At 44.7% G+C, this 22,618-nt stretch overlaps 1 protein-coding gene across 1 annotated transcript in view; it reads right to left on the reverse strand.

Annotated features, from left to right (window-relative positions):
• LOC131258941 (vacuolar protein sorting-associated protein 37B) overlaps positions 1-22,618 on the reverse strand; it is a 492,072-nt gene that overhangs the window by 125,387 nt on the left and 344,067 nt on the right. The window lies entirely within an intron of this gene.

The raw sequence follows: 22,618 nt of genomic DNA on the forward strand, positions 1-22,618 counted from the left end.
TTAAATTATAGACCTTCCGTCGGGGAATCTCCCGTCGAGGAAGTTTTCTACCAATACCAGCTTGAAGCACTTCAGTTCTCTAGGACGGGCTTTCCGAAAATACAGCGTTTTACAGTTCACCTAGCAACCGGGGCAGTGTATGTAGAACATCAAGAATGATAGCCTACTGCAGAGTATTTGATGTAGAATAGCAAAACCCACAAGTGGCAACACAAACCGGTAAGTAGAATATCCATCACTTTCTAGGATCTACCAGAATGAAAGTTGTCGCGTGGATGTTTGTAGTAGGCTCGACCAGTCGAGGGGTGCAGGTAAAAGTAGGGGAAAATCGCTTTCCGATCGAAAACATACTTTTGCGAGGATTGTTGTGATTCGCGCTCGTTTTCTGATGCGAAAAAGCGATCATAGCCTACCTTATCCTGTATCTTTCAACTGGTCGTCTCTACTTCAAACATCCATGAGACAACTTTCATTCTGGTAGATCCTAGAAAGTGATGATTTTTCTACTAACCCGTTTGTGTTGCCACTTATGGGTTTTGCGATTCAACATCAAATACTCTACAGTAGGCTATCATTCTTGATGTTCTGCATACACTGCCGCGGTTGCTAGGTGAGATGTAAAACGCTGTAAGACATCTCTTCAGCTCAACTACTTTCAATTATGACCATCAACCTCGACACCGGACGCATGCGACAGTCCGGAGCAAAAATGGCACAACTGGACTGGAGCATAGCTCATAACATGTTGTCCTTAGCCGTTTTTTCCCCCCTCTTCACCTTCCCACTGGTCGGCTCGTCGTTTCGATTCCGATTGTCGGCCGCCAGAAGGACACTTCTCGAACGCAACGCAACGGGTCTCCGGAAAAGTGTCCACGTCGTGCGCTTTTGTTTCGTGCCGTTTTGCGCTTAAAATCGTCCCTCCCGGCACATCTGCGGGGCGGGAAGGGCAGAGCATTCGACTTTTGCTGCGTGATGTTCGGCCAGCTGCGGCTCCTCGGCACCGCCCAACTTCCTGTGGGGCGCGTTTAGCAAACGAACGAGTCCGCTTCCGGACTCGGCTCTTTGTTCGAAGCTGGATGGAACTTGAAAATGGTCAAGTTCCACTTTTGTTCTTGCGCTTCGAAGCCATCCTGGTGAGCCTGGGAGAGAGTGTATTGGAAAGGAGTTTGTGTTGTTCTTTGCCCCCTTTCCTCCTCCCCCCGCCTTGCATCATCCCGCTCAAGTGCAATAGGACCGCGAAGCAATAGGTCACCGGATGTCGAGAGTCCACTTAATGCAGAAATATCTTCACGACGGACTGTTTGGGTGGGAAGAGCATGTCGAAAGAGCGCTTTAAAATAAAAGCTTTTATCCTGCCATGACAAACGTAGGAAAAAATAATTACGTCGCATAGAACAAAGACACTGGAGGGAAATGTCTTTATGGGACGGTTTTATTGGAAAGAAAAACCGTGTATGCGAGTGACACGTTTTGTTGTACATGACGCAATTTTTCATACAAGAGTTGCTCAATGATTAGCAACAAAAAAGGGTTTCTAATCTGCTGGAGATTTTTTTCCTGCAAAACTTTCTATTGTTTTAAACTCATAGAAACTCGTTTCGATTAAGTTTGATTCCAGTTGGTCCGTTCTATATCATTTTCACATAATGACTTATTCCTTTCAACCAACCACGCTTTCGCCCAAAGAACAATCACATCACTTTGCTAACCAAATAGAATATTCCAATATTCTGTACATACACGTGTCCTCACACGTGCTTACGTAAAGCAAAATATCCCCATCGAGCACGGATGAAAACAATCGGTGGATAACGCTAAATGGGGCGGAGGGGAAGAGAAAAATGATTCTTCAAGCGTTTGAGACCGGTCCCTTTGTCCCGAGCGGGATGCCGGTCGTATATTACGGTTGGTGGGCGTATGAGTTGATTTTTCCTTTATCTCGCCCTCGGTCCCAGAACACGCATCGCATCACATTTATCACAAGTTTTCCCTAAAGACAATTTCGACAATTCGGAATCGGTTTTTCGGTTGAGGCATTCTGGTTGGGCCTTGAGGTTATCTTTCCATGCATAAGCAGGCTGTGCGCAAAGACGACGGCCTACTACGAAGGAATCAAAGTCTTGTGAAAACATACAAACAATTTTACAATCTTCCATCATGCCTGAACTGGGTATGTTTGAATAAAAACAGAGCTTCGAACAGAGATTGTTTCTTAGTAATTCAAAACAAGATAATTTTGATTTTCGAATAATATCCTTCGACAGAAAGTAAACAGCCCCGAATGTAGTAATTTCTTATTTTCCACCGCTTGTTACGTTTCGGGTTGGTGCGTCCGTGCGTGAAAAGCAGTTAATGCTTCGAGCATATATTTTCTTTTCCCAAGACCAGTCGATGGGTCACTGTATAAACAGGCTCCGCTCGGTGTTTACTAACGGAAATTCGAGCCACTCAAACACACGCGCATGCATGGGCTGCCAAATGAAGTGTCCTCTACATATCATCCACGGGCCAGTGCGGTTGATTTTCCGATTCAAATTTCCACAAAAAATTCAAAATCAACCCCAAAGGACGACACGCACCGAAGGAAAACTCCACCAAACAAACAAATCAAACCACCGCCGGTGACTTTTTAGTTGGGAAAACCCAAAGGCAGCAACTATGATATCCTTTCGACCATTTTATAGCCCAAAACCAAACAACGGCAAAAAAGCCGGCTTCTTGACATCGATCGATCGGTCTGCCGAAGCGGAAGAAGTACCTTTCACCTCCATCCGGTCGTTTTTTTTCCTTCGGGAGGCAATTGATACGAATTCGCAATTGTTCCGCGATAAGCGAAATATCGTTTTCTTTGCCTCGGAAAACAGATTAGAAGTCTTGCCGAATTCGAATGTTTTTGTGTGTTTCTTCCCTTCAGACGTTCTCCCCACCTTTGTTCCCCCCCAAACACACAATCGATAAGCTTTTCATTTCTTCTTTTCACCGGAAAATGTTCGGCCAAACAAACGCGTTCCTTGGGCGCCGTGAGGAAAACCGGAAGGGTAAGTGAAGGTTTTGGTTTTCACTCAATGCTATTGCATTCACAATGGCGAATAAAAATGAAAAACTTCGTCCCCAAACCCGTGCACAATCGAACACAACACAAACGGTTCGAGCTTAACAATTGGCCAACGAGCCTACCGCCATGGCCGGGTTGAGTTTTCTTGGCCGATTTTCCGGTCGAACAAGGAAAAGTTCGCCTTTCGCCTCTTGTACGTACAATCGAGCTCGTTAGCCGTTTATCGGTCGGCACGTTGGCCGTTGGTCGGAAGGTAAAATGGTTGAAAATTGATTCCAATTCAAGGTTTCCGGCTCAGCATTACAAATTTGGGAATACAAGGAACAGAAATGAACGACCGAAACCACAATAAGTCCGTTTATTAGCCGTCGTTGGTTGTGCTGATTGACTTAAAAAAGAAAAAAAAGGTCGAAGAAAAGGAAAAGTAAATGCAAAATGTTCAAACAACAAAAATCGAAAACTTCTGGATGAAGCTAGAAAATAATCCATGCTATCAAAATAAAGATAGAGAAGTTTTTATTTACTACACAACAAACACAAGCAATTACAAAACTATAACCATCTTTAGGATTTAGATACAATCGATCCAATAAATCAACTTTATGATGCTCGATTAGCTTATCTCAATTGAGATCAGCGTCCTGATTCGTCCGAGCAATACGCTAAACGATACGTATTTCTCTAAATTTTGTTCTGCTTCTACCCCGTTTGATAAGAACCGTTCGAAGCAAATGATGTTCAATGTTTTGACAAATATTTGTGAACGAAAAACTGTCCAGCAAACCCTCCCACAAACGATCAACAAACAAATTAGTCAAAATGATCATCACCTTAAGGCGTAGAGGAATGTATGCGACAAATTTATTTTAAGTCATTGCTTCCCGTGCTTGCTTCCACCAAAAGCAAACATGTTACCGTAATTGAAAAACGTGATTTATGCTTTGCGAATCGCATTATAAAAGAGTTGCCGCTCGAATGGCTTCTCGCAGGCAGGTTCCATTTTCGTCGCCCTTGATAAGGAAAGGATGTCGGAGGGCTTAACAGCTCGACTTTCAGCGGCATCATTGCAAACTCACACATCTGACTTTGTTCTTTGACGTCCTTGACGGCGCAAGGAAGGGAATTCCCGAGGATCCACCTTTCCCAGTGGTGGGTTTCCTTTCGTTCGCGCGGAGGATTAGGTATAATATCAGCTCAAATCCGCCGTCAGCCGTTATCAACAGGAAAGAGTGCGCCAGTAACGTCGCGTTGCACGTGCCTTTGGGCGTTCGCTCAACTCCGGTCTCGTAGTCCCGCTTCCGAACGCTCCAATCGAGATGCACCACCTCGATTGCATCACGTTGCATCGTTACCGTTCGTTAGCGAGAGGCTGCCTGCCAGAACCCCGGCGTTATCTGAGACTGCTTAAGAAAGAAATGTTCAACTTCTTCCGGCGTTTAGCTCTCAGGAAGTTTCCAGCTTTCCCCATTCCATTTTGTTGCCAACTTTCCCGGTGCTCAACCAGGTGGGTTGGTACTGGAAAAGGTTTACTGGCTTGTCAAAGTGTGCCAGAATAATTTTCTTATTGGGACAACTCCCGGCCCAACGTTGTGAAAATGGAAAAGACTGTGAAAATAACTCAAAACAGCGCTAAACTCACCGGGAAACTAATCTCGCCGGCACAATGTTAACGAGCGACAGTGTAATTTTCTGCCCGCTTGATGCTTGATGCTGACGCCGTGCGCCCAACAAAAGAGCCGACTGTGAAGAACCAAACCAGAATCCATTGCTTCCGATGTCGTGAACAGGTACCGAATTGCCAAAAATGAAACCGACACCAATACCCAAACGTTTTTCTGTCGTACCATCATCATTAAAAGTTGTTTCCAACATTTTAAGTGATGTAATAGAGATGGGAAATGCAAGGAAAAGTAATCGCTACATACAGCATCATTAGGAAACTGTGTGGATACGTTTCAAGGTTTTCACAGCTATCCCACTCTCCTTTGAAAAGTCATTTAACTACTATATTTTTTCTCAAAGTGGCACTGTATTGTCTTCGAATTATTCTTACAGTCACAATATCATGTTTTTGATTGTTAATAATTAATATTCTTCCTCTAACTGGTTGTTCTTTTTTAAGCTGAGATGTCGTATAACTTAGGTTTAAGTATGATTTACATATTTGATATATCAAATTTATTACGTGAAGTGAGGCAGTTACAATCTTGTTATAACTACAATAATTTTGCCTAATTATATTTTCTCAATTATGTAATTTTAAAATTGCCAGTTTTTATAGCCCTTCCCATAAAATATCAAAAATTATTTAATAAGATAATTTTATCTACTAATTTGTTATTCTTTGTTCAAAAATATTCGACACACAATTTTACCCAAAAAAATATTTGTGCAACTGTGTAGCGCCGTTCCTTTTTCTTCTCCAACTCCACTGCCCGAAAATTATATTTGTTTAGGCTTCCTGTCACTTAAATTACTTTCCAACCTTTTTTCTCCTGATTATCACGTGGGTGCATAACAAAACCTTTTCCTTCTCGTATGCAACGGTCGAAGGCATAAAAATGGAATACGTTAAACGAAACGAACCCCGGACAAAGTAAGGTAATTGAAATTCACTATCCCTATCGATATCGATTTCGCGATCGCTTCCGCGTTTCATCGATAGCGTCATATTTCTCGGCCGGGAAGATCTCTAGAATGGCTCCCACATCGAATGCAATCAAGCCCCCCTTCCTCGTTACTGAAGACCCTTCCCCGCACCTACACACCCATCCCATATCCACTCGAACGTCAAACATAATCCACGGTCCATTGCAAACAAACGCCCGGCGAGGCAACAACAGATGTGCATTATCTCAGCTCTTCTCCGTGCCAACGTCACGCCTTCGTGTAAAGGGGAAAAAGCCCGGAAGATGTGGTCCACAGGGCGGGCGTGGATTTCCACACACGCTTTTCCTAAACAAACACTAAATCCGCCTACATCCTTCACCCGGGTGCCGGAAGGAAAGGGGGAAAAAACAATGGAATGGCCAATGGGTGTACGTTACTGTAAGGACGTGGGATTGCATTCCAAGGGGTATGTGTGTGTGTTGGAGAACTGCATCAAGGAGAAAGTTGAGAAGCAGCAAGGCGGTAAGAGTTGGTCCACTAGCATACGGAAGGCACTTTTCTGGTGGAAAAAAACGGAATCTTCCCAACACTGCACCGATGGTCGTACAAGTTGAAGAGGTGGATTATCCTCCTTCCTTCCTTCCTTCCTTCCATCCTTTTTTTACCCTCCACTTCGTGCCCGGGCGTGCTCGATCCGGATGCTGACTCAGAGCTCGCGCCGTAAGGCATACCCGGGAAAAACGGAGGGAAAAGCAGCAAGGATAAAATCACATTACTTGAGCCGAGTGTAAACAAAGAAATAATACTTAAGATCTTATCGCACCGAATGGTGGCAACGGTATCGCACAGATCCCTCTCTCCCTCTCTCATGGCCTTTAAACCTCCTCGGGTGGACGTTTTCCAATCCGTATCCTTCTCCTTTCGGCAGGTTCCGGGCAAAGAAATGGGATAATGCGAAATCGTTTCGCGTGCTACGCCATCGTTTGCGCTGGAAAAACCAGCGCTGCCCCGAACGTTTATGGCCTGTTTGCCTCCGAGCCAATTAATTGGAAATAGGGCATAAAATGGCCCACCAAAATGGAAAAGAGCCCATCGACCGTCGTCGATGGCGGTGGCGCATGGCCGGCGCAAACAGAGGACCTCGAAAGTAATACCGCTCGACCCTTTTGTACCCGCTCACTCGCTTGAGGCGCATAAATCACTGAAGACCGAACCGGGTTTGATCTGTAAACAACATTCCCTTCCCCACCGAACTCGATGTGGGCAAACGGGGGGAGTTGGTGGGGGACTATTCAAAATTTTATTAATTAATTTATTCAATCTGTGGTTCTGGAGTCGAACGCGCCTTCACCGAAGAGTTGACCGGCACCGAACCGATCACTTGCACCCCGGTTTGACCGAATCGTTCCAATCTGCAATCGATTGTTTGCTCTTCAAAACTCGTACACGAAGCTGGGCCCTGCTGATACTAATTAAGTACGTTGCCTAATCAAACAAAACGCACCCCCAAAGAAAAGCCTCTCCCTCTCTAAACATTGGCGCCCTTTCGCCTTTGCGGTTCGCTTCGGGAAACGATTTAATTAACTCTCATTCGGCCGCAAAGGTGCGAGGCCAAAAATGAAACCTCCGAATGGCAGGTTTGTGGAAACTATATAGAGTCACCAACGACGAAAAGGTACACAAGAACTCTCCGTCATCCACGATATCATCCGGCCGGAGAGGGATGACGCACGAACTGATTTTCCCGATGTTTGTTTTCCGTTGCGCCTGGCATGCGAGTCCTGTCCGGGGTGAAAAGGGGCGAGGACACTTATTAGTTGAATAATAATTTTTGACACACGCCCGACCTACAGGGGGGGAACTTATCAGAAGGAACCTTTTCTTGGGAAAAGTCAAATTGAGGCCAATCGTCTCATGGGTATGCAAAAATTACTTTCAAATCACTTATTTAAATCGACACGTGCCTGCCCTCGCCTTCGTGGCCGCGGGAGACGATGGGAAGGTTGTTATTATTGAGTTGTTTACCCTCAGGAAGTCGGTGTTTGCGTGTGTGTGCATGGCGCTCATTTATGGAGCGATTCATAATCAACCACCTACGGTGAAATGGATCCCGACCGATATTTACCCGGCGTTCCGTTGAATTATCGCGTTCCCGTAACTTGTTTGCAGGGAGCTTTCCGGGCGGAATGAAGTTTTCTTACAATCTCACACACATTTTCCTTACACTTAGTAGGCCGACTTTGCATTCCAGCCAAACTTTTCGCTGACTTTTTGTGGACGAAAAAAAGAACCTAACATTGAATCAAACATTTCTTTGTCGTTGTTCGAAAGGCAACAACTCTCCCAAAGTCCCCGAGGAGAGGGCGGGTGTGAGGGAGATTATCAAATTCACAACAAAGTGCCGTTGATTAGCCGTACACAATCGGGAAATATTAGAACAGGAGCTAGAGGTTATTGGGTGGGATTTTCACCCAACCGTTGGAGTACCCGCTTGATTAGGGGGAAAACTGTGCACTGTGTATATGCGTCGAGGAAAATCGATGAACGATAAGCGCCAGGGAAAACGATGCGATTGGCGATGAAAAATGCCTCATTTATGCATATTCATGTTTTTCCATTGTTAGTCAATTTGTTGCGTGTGGAAATATTTTTTGGAAGCGGAATTTGGAGTGAAGTCATTTTCTGTTATCTGCAGGCAACAGATCTCCCATGGGGAAAAGTAACAACATCGGTAAAGGAATTTGGTAGCATTTATTCAATTGAAGGTAGTAGAAAAATATGTTGGTAACTTTCAAACAAACTATGCTACCACAATGTATCCACCGTAGGATGTTAAATAGCAAAAATCACGTTTCCCGTTATTACATCGTTGTGAAGAACAACTTTACACTAACTATAGCTCATTTCCATTCCACTTCCGGCCAGAGAACGTGTCTAGTTTCGAGCGTTGGATGGAAAGCGTCGACTTTGAGGAAGCTTTCCAGTGCGTCAGGAACATGCATCTGCCAGCAAGCGGACTCGTAGAAACTCTCCAGCCAAAGGACACTATCACCGCAAAATTTGTAACTCGAAATTGTTGGACAACTTCCGACGAACATCGTTTTCCTCCGCCGGAAAACCTCGTTTTAACCGGGATGGATTCCGGTGCTTCCGCCGATGGTGTGTGCGACGCAAAACCATGCCAGCATACCAGGTGTATATTTTTATTATAGTTATTTCGTCCCCCTTTTTGCTGCGCAAAATTTAAGCAAATTATCCCCATAACAAAAAAAAAGCCACACGCACACTCACGTTTGCCCTCGGCCCGTTTGCCCGGTGACCGGTCACTACAAACTTGGTTAGGCGGTGACTTTCCGAAATAGTTGCTTAACTTTCCTACATCATTCCATCCAATGCCATTCATTCTCAAAGCCGCGCATTACCATTCACCTCCACCGGAAACAGACACACTCACACACACGTGCGCGAACGGAAAAAAACACTCAACCCCAACCCGACTGGGTTGGGAAAAGTTTTTATCACATTCCCCCAGCGGTAACACTTTTAAAAACTAATTTCAGCAAAACTTTCGTCCTTTCTGAGACCCGAGGCAATGTCAATATTACTCGGTGCTTGATGCCTGCTTTTGTGTGTGTGTGTGTGCGATTGTGACAATCTTTCCGGTCAGCCCAGGTGAAGACTTGCTGTAATGCGAAACAATGGCCGGAATGGTAGTGGAAAGTGGTCGCCCAGCGTAAAACTTACAACTTTAAGACAGTTTTTATTCAAGCCCATAAAACGAAGTGCCAACGGTGTCTTCGCCGATTAGCATTGCAAGTGCAGGAAGCTGGCAGGAATCCTATGGTAGGTCGCGATGGTCACCACGACTCGAACAAACTGTATCCGAATGTGAAGGTATGGATCTACAAGATACTAAAAGGGAACCGTGCTAACATAATAAGATCTTGCAGGAAGGTGTGGCGTTCTTTTGAATGCAAAATGAACGAGATTGCCATTGGCCTTGGTACCACGTGCTCCTTAGGAAGCCCTTTTCCTCACGTCACTTGAAGTTAAAGGATTAGTTTTTCTCCTCCCATCGAGATCAAGACCATCTTTCTTTGTTTTTTACTGGATCATTATGGAAGACGATTGATGGACATTGGAAAGTCTGAAGCAATGACAATGGAGCACTCTGTGGATAAATCGATGACGTCCATTCTTTTATCGAGAAAGCGCATACAGCTGCTGTTTTCCCATCTCCATAATTTCATATGAATATATCTCGGTGTTGGATGTTATCCACATGTTTGCGCATAAACGTTTTGAACTATTCAAACACGTTCAGCAAATAAAGTTTCAAAATATTTTCGGAGCATAACAGTATTGAAATATTTACAAATGTTAAACCGTAAAAATCCTGATAAGAAAAAAATCTTTTAAGTAAATATAGAAAAAAAACTGAAACGAATTAGTTGAATTTTAGTATTACAAAAACAAACTTCTAACCTAGCACATTCTTGGATTAGAAACATTTTGAAAACACCGAGTTGTTTGAATAAAGTCATGTCAAACATCCTTTTTTTTTAGTCAAATGCGAATGTTGAGCTATGTAATGCTAATAACTGACTCGTTGGATTGCATATCTGAGCCGCAGAATGACAGCAACGATTCAATCAAACTTTTTAGCCACCAACAACATGCTTTTTGTCCCCATTTCGTTCGTTCCCTCTGAAGGCAAAGCTACGAAACGTTGCCAAAAACTATCACTTTTTAATGCTATTCCACTAAAACAAAACGCTTCCGAGCGCGATGCGAATTAAAACATTGCATTTTATGAGTTTTCCTCGGTCATCCGATCCCCGGAGCCAACATTTCGCCAAGCCCAAGTGAAACGAAAATTTTCAACCCACCAACAACATGCTCGAACGGACAGACATAACTATTCCACACGAGTGTTTTGCGAAACTCGCGCGGCGACCGGGGGTGAGCCGGGAGGAATAAAATGGGAAATAGTTGCATTCCCGGAAGCCTTTAGCCCGGGCTAAGCCAAACATAGAATTGGAATGAAACAAATCACACCGGAACCGCCCTCCCAACCATCACTCCCCCCGGGAAAGCATCACAGCATCAGGTTGGTTTTTGTTGTCCTTCGGGCACCGAATTGTTTCCCTGACGTTCGTTTTGACCGTTTTTGGTGAAATAATAACACAGAAAAACCCTTCTTCACTGTGCCGTGTCGTCCATCAGACTATCCCCTCCGGTTCATCCCATTCGGTCCATATTTACACAGCATGTCCATATTTTTCCATTATTTTTATGCTGTTTGGCGTATGTTTTGTTTGAGGTGCAGCTACCTTCCCTGCATTAAGCGGACTTAAAACCCGCCCACGCTTGCCGGGCGAAAGCACAAGAGCATATTTTATTCGATTTCAGTATGGAAATGAAGGGATTGTAAAAGTGCAATGTACCTAATATCCTTTTTTCCCCGTTGAATAGAATCAACAGTGTGTCCTTTCGTAAAAAAAGGAAAAATAAATGTATTGAACATAACAAAAATCGTTGTGGTAAAATTGTTGCTGTGGCTTGTAATCGTATTAAAACTAATGACCGACAAGCGCACATCGCGCTTTTATAGTTTTTGTGCTGTTTTGGTCAGGTTTTGCACAACGTTTTGTTTTAAAAGTTGGTAAAAGGATTTAAAAGATAAATTATTAATACATCAAATGATGAACCATCCACATATAATTTTTCCTCTTTGGATTGTCTTTTAATTCGATTCTATAATGAATCAAAATTTAAAAAAAAATCCCAGCCAAACCGCAAGGCGCCAACCATCTGCGGCGGGAAATGAGTCAACGGGTGTTCGGTGGCCAAAGAAAAACACATCAACAATCGACGGGAAAAACCAAACCTCGGACAAAATGGATCGTCGTCATGGGAGAAAAAAAGAAGGTCAACAAATCAGCCGCACCGAAAAACCATCATCTTTGGGACAAGTATCACCCTTTCACCACACCCAACCACCGCGCCACATCTTAGTTCGAGTTCGAGCTTTTCCCAGCTCCGTCACGTGCCGACAGGAAAAGCCTTCGTGACTAACCGGCCGATGATGTGACGGAAAAACCACTGCACAGCATCCAGCCGTTTTTCCGCCGTGGGCCACAATATAGCCATCGCCATGGCGCGCGACAGACTGGCGCCTCGCCGAGCCCGAGTGTGCTTGTGCGTGCGGTTTTGTGATATCGCACACAAACATCCGGGAAACTCCAGACCCTCCCTCCCTTCCTCCCGCGGAGGGAGGTCATCTCAGTGGCGAATTTCCATTTCATTGCGGACGCCCGGCGAGAAAGTTGTGCGAAAACTCTGGCGCTTGTTGATAAACGCCCTTCCCCCATGGGCTTTTTTCCCCCACTTTCCCTCTCTACAGGGAAAGCGCCAAATGTCGAATCTGTTGATTGTCCGCTTTCTGGTGGTAAGGATGCTGGCCGGCGGGGTGAGACGCGCTGGACATTAATCATCGGCTGCCATTTCGAGTGGAGATTGTGTTTGTTCGGTTGTTGGACTCACTCTCGCCTACCGAGGGGCAACTGGTGGTTGTTGTTGTTGTTGTTGTTGTAGCAGACACACGCAAGGATAGACCATTTTTGGCGCCATCGAGAGGCATTGTTGGCTACATGGCAATAGGTCATCAAATGAGTTGCAGTAGCTTTTGCTCTTAAAAGCCGTTTTGCAAGTAGCATTATGTGGTAGTTTGTTTCCCAGCCTTTTTTCTATGTTTTATAAAGATTTCTTTGAGAGGCATTGCATCCTTCCAATGAAATGATTTTTTGGAATTTTTTCCCATTTGTTTTATTATGTTTTTCTAATCAAATTTTCCGAACAAATTTAAATAAACACGGAACACGAAACGTTTTTTCCAGCCCATTAAAATGCTTTACTTCCTTCACACAGGCAGCATAACAATTTGGATATTAAACCGCTTTAATTAGTCCTACAATTATATGGAACCCATTATTTTATCAAAACACCTTGAAGCTCTAATTAGTTTCCCTATTTTTTTTTCCGACGAATAAGTATTTTCCAATAAATTACTTCACTAGAGATGCATCCCCTTTCCATCCGGTATGGACAAAGAGCGGATGGCAGCGAGATGACCCGGATCTTAATTAACGAGAAACACACAGTTTAATTAACATCAGTCTCACTGCCTCCCTCGCGTCACTGTTTTCCCATCCCCCAGACTGTCCAATCGATAGAACGATCGAACGACAAACCTAATCAGGATCAAGCTTCGACACCTACCGGGTGACAATTGGGGTTTTAGAGCAGCCATTTCAGGGTAAGGGGGGGGGGGGGGGGGGGTCAGTCCGGAGCCACAATGTTTAACATTCGAGACGGGCCCGACAGTATCAACATCACGCGGGGCCGTGAATGTGGACCAGCATGCGTTTCGTGCTGCGACATTATCAACGCAATCGCCAACACGCATCAACAGCACATTAATGTTTTCGTTCGCACCGCGGTGATGGTTTGGAAGGGCACGAAGGGGCTGGAAAATGAGTCCAGCACCGGATGGTGTTTGCTCGATGTCCTTATTTGTTCAGGCACAACATTTGATGGGCAGTTCACCCGGTCACCGACAAGCAATTGGGCTAATCATGCTAATACTTTGTTTAAAACTGGATTGAAGTTGCTCTACTTTAAAGCTTATGAGCAGAACTAAAAACAATGAAATATATCCCCCATATCCCGTTGGAAAATCCCTCGTTATCAGAAAGGGGTTTCCCATTTGTTTTTTTTATCTCGCACGTGTCAGAACAATGTCTCACACAGTTTCGTTACGGCGGATCTTCCCCTTTGACAATCCTTTACGGTGGGGTGATTTTTCTTCCCCCCCCCCCCCCAGGGTTCGGTCCGCAAGGAGAAGATGATAAAAACGGTACGAGCGGGGCGTTGACGGCACCCGAAACACATGGTTTGCTTTAATTACAGAAATATTTCATTATTAATGGAACATAATAAAGCACGCGGCACGGGAGCACTTTCGGGACACTTTCGTTTTGCCCAAAACTGCTGCGAGACAGAATGGGAAGCCCTTCGTCCGGTGGGTTCCTTTTAAGAAGGATCCCTTATTCCCATCCACCCCCTCCACCGCAAAGTTTTCCGCGCCATGGTGAGCCTTTTTCCATCCGGGTGGGGACCTCCTGGGATACCATTATTATGCTGCTGACCCGATGCTGCGTGACATTTGCCAACGGGACGCGCCACCGTTAACCTCCGGACTCACACGGACCGCGAGTAAATGATGGTCCCATTAATCGATTACCCTTTGGTGACCGGGTGTTCGACGCTGGCCATCGAGCAGCAGCACCACCGCAAACAACATACTTTCGGGCCGGGCTGGCGCGTGTTGCCAGCGGATGCTGTTAATTAACCCGACCCGAACCCGACCCCGGTGTTGATGAAGATGTTAAACATTTGTCACCGGAACAAGCATTGCACCATAATTGGGATCCTTTTTATGGTTAATTGATGGAGGTTTATTCAAGCTGATGGGAAATTTGCGGTGAGAGAGGAAGTTTACTTAACCGTAAGTAAAAGAACTTTGACGTTGATTTGTTGAAATGTTTTATATGTTAATGCCATTTTAAACAGTACACAGTAGGCATAAATATGGAAAGATTATTCTGACTGACACTTGAAAAATTATTCTGCATCTTTTCGCATCTAGTTAGCTGTCGAGAAAAATTCCAATTAGTCTCGTATAAAACACACACACACAATTTACTTTAGAGCGCCGAGAAATGTTTTCAAGAGCCTGGGTGCAGTTTTTAAATGCAAACCGTTCATCATTTCCTTGTCTCCCGCGCTATCAGACACACGGTAGGAATTAAATAAATTTCCAATTTCGAGCACACTCAAGTGGCGCTCAATGGAATTAACAAAAAAACAAACAGGAAACTTTGACTGTACTTCAACCAGGGTAATCGGTGTGTTCGGACAAAACCTTCTACCGTGCCATCACCAGGCCTTCCAATCACATCGCATCCGACTCGATTATGCTACAATTGATGCAATTTATGCGCCCGAAGCCACTAAATCAGAGTACAGGGCCCATAAATTATCCACCCCTCGCTGGCTATACCGGTAACTGCATATTTCTTTAAATATTTTTTCCGTACCTTCCCTTCGAGCTCCGTTCACCTTTGACAGTATAATTTAATATGGTTTGATCCCATTTGATTACACGTTCGGTGGTGGCAGTGGAGGGTGGGGGACCTGGTAAAAAGATGTCCCTGTGCAGATGGCGGATGAGACGAGTGGCCATCGGTGTGGAATTATTTTTAATAATTCATCTCCATCATTATACGCTCCATCAACTCGCGGAGGCACCGAGGGATGCATAAGCCGATATGGGCTTTGCAGGGGGAGGTGCTGAGTGGAAGGGACCCGATTGCAGGAGCAAAACAAAAAATGGATGGCACAATAGGCAAACATGGGAAGCAAATAAAAAGCGGAAGAAAGCGAAACGCACTTGAAACCTCCACCAGCCGGTAATATGTGTATGTACAGGGAAACAATAATCCGATAATGTTCAAATCCGCTTTCGACGTCGACGTCCCATGGCCGGATGGGATATGTGGCCGGTACGGGAAACTCACCCCCGGGGGTTTTTTTTTGCTGAAAGTAAGTAGCCGTGCGATACAAAATAGACGGAATCCTTAAAACGAGCACACTCTCACTTTAACGGTAGCGACTTAGGGATGAGTTTGGAAAGTGGTGGTTAGCATCTCGTAAGCCGAAGTGCACCATACATCGAAAACAATCAGGAAGATTGAAAGGAGAACACCCGAGGAAGTCTGCATGGTGTGCACACATTAAAAGAAATTTGGGAAAAACTATAGCAAAATTCGGTTTATGATATCAAACTCGATCAAATAAACATGCTGTAGGCGTTTAATTTGTAATAGTTTGCCAACGACCTTTAAGAATGAAGAAGGCATTCAACCTTAAGTACATTCTTCCTGGTTGGATCGTATTGAACTGAATATTATTCAACCATACGAAGACAACCATAGATAGGCCTAGTTTGAAAAAACGAATGGTAAAGAACACAAGAATCTATATTTTTTTAAAGAAAACAATTTAAAATGCTTCCTGCAAAATAAAAAGCATGGCCTACGCTGTTAAGTTAAATAGTAGCAAAAACAAGAAACGATAGCTGTAAGCAAGCTACAGGCCTACCATGTTTTAAGGGAAAACATCAGAAAGGAATGGTTGCTTAAAGGAACCATCTTCTGCCCCTAGCATCTGGACGATTTCATTTAATCTACCAGCTTCCAACGCTGGTTTTTTCCGCCCTTCCTCTGCTCACACGCCGTGCAATTATTGATTGAATTTGTTGATGAACGATAACGATAAGGAGACGTTCGATCGATCTGGTGAGAAAACATCAGACTGAAGCTACGAACCCGACAAAAAAAAACCTCTAATACCCGTAATAGGATTCAATCAATCTTCTCCGCCCGGGTTGCGTTTAACTTTCGCTTCTATTACGTAGACCGATGCAATAAGATTCATCTACTGCTGCTCCGGCGTTAGTTCTTGAGCCGAGGGAGCTCCCACGTGGAGCTGGTAGTCGTAGCCATCGTTGCTACCGGGTATGATCAATATTTTAACGACAGCGTGGGGTTTGCTACACGTTTTTAATTGCAGCTTACCATAATCGTTAAGTATGATTAGGTGGAAAAGTTTATACCACTCTGTTGGTTTCGGAAAGAAGGTTCCTTCCTGTGCCAATTATTACGATATAGTTATTGATAGATTTTATTCAGGAAAAAGAAGCCACTAGGCATTTAATCCGATGACTATGAATTATTAAGGACGCAAAATGAATCTTTTTCCTCTAGTCGAAATTAACGGTGGTTATAATTAACTTTGCTATTTTTATACAGCATTTAATAAAACGGAAATTGTTGCAAAAAGGTTTCACCACAGTGACCTACGATCAGATAGGCTAGAGTTGAATTTACTGCGCAAAAAAAAGAACACCAAGCTCCCACGTGTCCGATTGAGCTGATGCATAATGCAAACCATGTTCCGTCCCACGCCTCCCTTCCCCGTCAGGGACATCAATTCCCTTCCCGCTACCGGCCAAACGTCAATCTAGCGAGCGTGACGACAATCGTTGACATCAATGTGCACAACATTTCATCCACGCGGCCATTTTTGTATTTATCAACCAACGGGTATCAACCAAAACTGACCACCTCGTCCTCTATGGGATGGGAATTAGTTTCCGCCTAGTGGGAAGCTATTTCCAAGGCACCCTTCTGCCAGAACTGGTACACGACCGTGCCATCTTTCTCCCGTCTTAATCTCAACGATTGGTTTCGGGTGGAATAATATTTTCGCAAAAATCCGTCACGCTGTGTGCCTGGCGAATCGATGGAGGAAAATAAGTTGTCCACCCGCGGCAGGGGGAATGCATTATTCGCTGCACAATCGTAGGGCGAGAAAGTGAAAAGGAAAATTGGGAAAAAAAATTACACATTTGTTTCCGAAGCAAACGAAAAAAAACCCCTGGTAGTTGAATGTAATAAACCACCAGCGATCTCTTTTCCAACCGGTGTGTGTTCGAGGGAGTGACCGGGAACGGAAAGGGACACATTTTTGGCCTCAATCTCGGCCCACGCACGCAATATAATGCACGAAATCAACCGTGAAGTGACGAAAAATGAGATTTATTGTTTATTATTTGTAAAATTCGATAGCGCACCCGCACGCCGCCTTTTGCGCAATGGACTGGACGGAAAAGCCCAGTTACGGCGGGGATGATGTGGCCACGGGGGAATTGGACCGAACGCGGGCGTACGCTCATGTCGCGCAAATTGGATAATTCGAATACGTGGTAAACTTGTACAAAACTAAATGATATATGAATAACCATGAACTGTTCCGGTAGAAAAATTGATTTTCTCCACTAAATTAGAGTAAAACGACACACGCCGGTGGGACATTTCGCAGAACATCCTATAGGAGTGTTAGTAACTAGAATTCAATATCTACCAGCACAATAAAGTTAGAGAAATTAAATTACTATCACTGAAGCTTGCCATTTCTTTTCTACCAGACAAACCATAAACAGTTAATTTTGCCATAGAAATATTATGAATCAACTTAGAGTTGCTAAACCTTATCATAAAACTGAAACTCATCTCTTCTCCCCATCGTTAGAATTCCATCAAAAATACATTGCAGTTAATCGTATGAATTATAATTCTACTCTCATCTTACACGTCGGAATAACTCCGCTTCCCGCAACAACATATTAATATCTACTCCATCTTCAAAACCCTTTTTTTTCATCTTGGATTACACTTAGCCGAACGTTGCTACTCAAACATTCCGGAAGCGAATAGGTGAATGGAATGAAAATTAAACCAAACGCTCCTGTTCGTTGAGCTCTGACTCGTTCCTGATCCTTCAGAACTTTGAAGAAGCCGCACCGGTAAAGTGAAGAAACTCGTCAAAGGGTCTGTTCAATATCCGATGCGGTGGTTTTTCTTTCCCCCAAAATCGCATCAGTTGACCTCGCAACTTGTGCAAGCAGGAAATGAAATTATCATTTATATTCATCTTTATCGGAACATCCAAGGAACCGAGGTACAAGGAAGTAAGACCAGAGGGAGCGAGGAACCTATCAGAAAAAGGTAATGAAGCAGGAAGAGAACCGAACCTCGGCCAGCCCTAGGCTTTCTGGGAGCCTCGGTGTCTGGACGCATTTTGATCGGTCCGGGCAGCACGTGAGCAGACTTCTGACGAATCGATGACAAGGGGCCCGAACCGAACGGACGAAGGATGAACATTTTCGTCACCCGAGCTGCAATTACAGTTGTAGAGTTTTCAAAACATGTCCACTAATCTGCTCCATCCCGATAGCGGAAGGATGCAGGAGATGACACAAGGATACATACACCGTGAACCGACGTTGGTTGCGTTGGTTTTGGCTACCGTCTGTTATAGATATTTTTCCTCCCTCTGCCAAATAACTGACTGCCTGGGGAAAGTTCTAAACCCGCTTGCTTTCCATGCAACAAAACAACTCCCCGAACTTCAGAAACATCAACCGGATGGTGTATGCACCTGCGAATACTGACATTCCCAGCATCCACCACCCGAGCATACTTGGAAGCCCATAACATAACTTCACTCGTTCCAAGATCCCTCCCCAAACATCGCTAGTAATATACAGGACCGGTTCCTTTCTTCGTCGACTGCAAAGAATCGTCCATCATTCCCTCCCGGTGTTTCTTGCCGGTCGTCTCCACCACCAACACCAGATGGTTCATAACTGGATTTTCATCGACCGAAGATGCTGGCTATGAAGATATGTTGAAGCTGCGTAGGACCGTTGGCATCGTGTCGACGAGGCGTTTGTATGCAAATTTTTGCACATACACACTCCACTCCCGATCCCTTAAGCGACTTCACAGCAGCCAGCTTCAGGAGTCGTCCTCCTCGCAGGGTGTGAAAGCTATCGCAAGGAATACTAGTAGGACACGGTATCCTGAGCCGTACACGGCCGTACACAGTGTGCAAATGGATTGCAATGGTGACGTACCCATTTACACTTCGTTTTGCATTTTATGTTCTAAAATTTCATCACGCATCATGGCCAAACACACACACTCGAGGATGTGTTTAGGAGCTGTCATCGCACATTGGAATATAGGACGTTAGGCTACCATCGTCGTAACCATCCGTTGGAGCGGGCGAGAAGTAACGATTGCTCCTTTTTGCCTTACTCCCTTTTTGCAAGCAACTTTGTGAAGCACGTTCGAAACACGTGCCAAGTGACATTCTTCACTGCCGGCCGGAGAAAAATGACATGCAAATTTGATTGTGTTGGATGCAGACGGAGTGAAGGAACATTTGGTTGGTCACCCAATTTTCCCAGCACTTACGCATATGGTACCATAAAACCCTGGGAGAAAGGTACATCCGCCGATCCGATCGTTGGGTTAACAGGAATTGTTAGCTTCTTGTTCCGGTGCATTAGACGAGGGGGGAGGGTGGATGTTTGTTTCGCTTACGGATTGTGGGGATAAACGGTTGGTAAGCGGAGTAGGCGGCTGTACAAACAAACAACAAAGTCACAAAGCAGATAAAGCCTGCTACCGAATACCATGGCAACGAGTTACAACGAAAACGAGATAAATTCGTTCTAAGAAAGGAAGACCTTAGTATTAAATTGCGCGCTTCTTTCCAATAAGCATAACTAAAAATTCAAATATGACCTTCCTGGTACCGAGTTATAAAACATTTCAGCCCATCTTAAACCATGGTAAACTTATCTAAAGGAATAGGATGTAATTTTCCATCCCGTCCACAACTGTAACAAACGGCCGCCAGTGAATATCTGCGAAGACAATTATTTAATGCATCCTTGCGCCGAACAATTGCAATTCCCATCGCGCGGGCCCGATAATTGTCCTTCGTGCAGTTCGTGGTCCGCGGCAGATTTATTTGCCGAATCGCTGGACCACCCTATTTTCCAGTAAAATATTGATTTTAGTCCCGCACCAGAGCCGGCTTTTCCACGATCTATCCTTCCTGTAAAGAAGACACGCTATCTGCAAGGGATGGATAAAAAAAAACATAAGAGAAAGAACTTACATTTAATTAAATGGAATTTAATTGCAGCTATCCCCCCTCAATTCCTCTCACACTAAACGGGAGAAATTAAAAGGATCGGCAAACCGATTGCAAATGGATAATGTGCAGTTAGCTAACATGGGGATTTACCAAAAACAGAGAGAAAAAAACACATCCCCAAAACACCGACCGACACGGTGGTGGTGTTTCGAACTGGGTTAATTACCGTCGGCCACTGCGTTGGCGGTGCTATCGCCTTCGATAGGAATTAGCGCCGGTGGAAAGCGTTTTAATATTCATGGCCATTCGCAGCACGGATCCGCACCAGGGGGGAGCGTAGTAAGCGGGGAAAAAAAGCAAAAGGAAAGGTCCGTCTTGTGCCCAACAAAGTGCGCGATATTTGCGCTTAATGTTCCATGCAAACAGACGGGCAGTGGGCATCGGTGTAGACTATTTTCTTTGCTCGGTAAATCAAACTGACCGTGGACGGCACCGTGTGTCTGCATTCGCTGTTCAAATTCTATCGCACCTTTAAATCCCTAGGTACAGCATCTTGCCACCATCGTTTATAGATGCTTTAAATTTCCACCATAAAAAACACCGTCGATTCGGTCTGCTGAAGACACGGGCTAATAAAAATATATCCTACCCAAAGAATGCCGGTAAGTCAACGTAACTCTATTGGGAAATGAACTTGGTGTGTCGTTTTGTGTGATCGAAATGCCTCTTTTGGCACTAAGGATTTTACAAACAATAATGTCCCCGGAAGCGACGAAAGCGAGCCGCATTAAAACAAATTCAGCATTCACGCCCGGAGCGCCACGAATGGAGTGTTAATTTGATTAATACCGCGCAGACTTGTACATAAATTAAAACAAATTGCTTACAGCGTTGACTAATCGACAGCGACCGGAAGTGTTGGTCGCAACGCGAGTGCCGGGGCAGTTTTGGGGGATAAACGGAAGTGCTCAATTTAGTTTGTTCGACACGTTTCATATAATAATCAAACAAACAAAAGACAAGTTTGAGTAAAAACCTTTTGTCCACTTTAAAATTGTTGAAGGGCAAATAATTTGTCTACCAAGAATAGGCAAGATGTTGGATTGGGGCACAACCACTTTCTTGCCCTAATAAGACCGGTAAACGATTATGGTTGCCAAATTTTAATTTCATGACGAAATTTGGACATTTTTGCATGATTTGAAAATAGTCCAGAATTACGATTGGCCTCTCTTGTGGCAGCGCACGATCTATGGCGTGCGAAAAACAGACGAAGCAACAAATCGTACGAAATATGGACCAACAAAATCAACAAGATCAACCTAAAAGCACTCCTGTAACTTTGTTCCCACAAGAAAACCCGTGAGCGTTAGATAATCATCGTGGGACGTAACGTGGCGTCAGTTGACCAAAGCACGCGAAAAACCAATTCCTCCAATCCACAAACGGTTAAACCCGAATGGCCGAGCGGGAAACGGTTTCGTCCTCGCTTCAATGGTTTTTGCCGAAACCCCGCGCACATCCTTGCGGTTATGACTCATCATTGCCGCGGAACCGGAATGGCCAAAGTTTTTGGTACAGAGAGAGAGAAGAAAAAACACAACCACAAGAAAGGAAACAGCCACAATAAAACAACAATACACTAATATTTCACCCAGTGGTGCTCCCGGCAGGCAGCGTGTATGTGGGGGGACAGGAGGGGCGGGGAATCCTTGCAATCCGCCCCAAAACTACTCGTCGCACGTGACCCTCCGAAAGTGGACGCGGTACTGGCAGGGAAGGACGTATCTACTTCCTCGACGGGGGGTGAAAGAAATACAGCCGAAAAAGATTGTTTCCTTATCTCCCGGTCGCACATCCCATTGTACGCATCACCGCTCATCCATCACGTTGTATCCGGCGAACCAGTTCCTGTGCACATGTCCACGGTTGTTGATGTAAGTCGGGAAAGACAAACAAGCGGACGAAACAACAAGCGGCTCTTCAGTTCAAAGTTTTGCTCCCCCCAAACTACCGCTCCAGATGGTGCCGTTGTTCCGGTTCGTCCCAGGAAGTCGTATCCTCCCGGTGAAGATGGTGCATTGAATCTCTTGTCACACACACACACACCCACACGCACACATACGCAAGTGCACTGAGAGCAATTCCAATCCCATTCGAGGACGGAGCGCCGAAAAGATACTCCCCGAATGAATAAAAATGTAAATAATCAAATTTTTATATGACCCAGCCTTCCCATTGCCATCCCTCCCAGGAGTCTTGTTCCAATTCCACTGGATCTGCGTCGTGCGCCATGGTCTACGAAGAAAGTGCTTT

This window comes from Anopheles coustani, chromosome 3 (genome assembly GCF_943734705.1).
Source record: "Anopheles coustani chromosome 3, idAnoCousDA_361_x.2, whole genome shotgun sequence".
NCBI classification, from domain to species: domain Eukaryota; kingdom Metazoa; phylum Arthropoda; class Insecta; order Diptera; family Culicidae; genus Anopheles; species Anopheles coustani.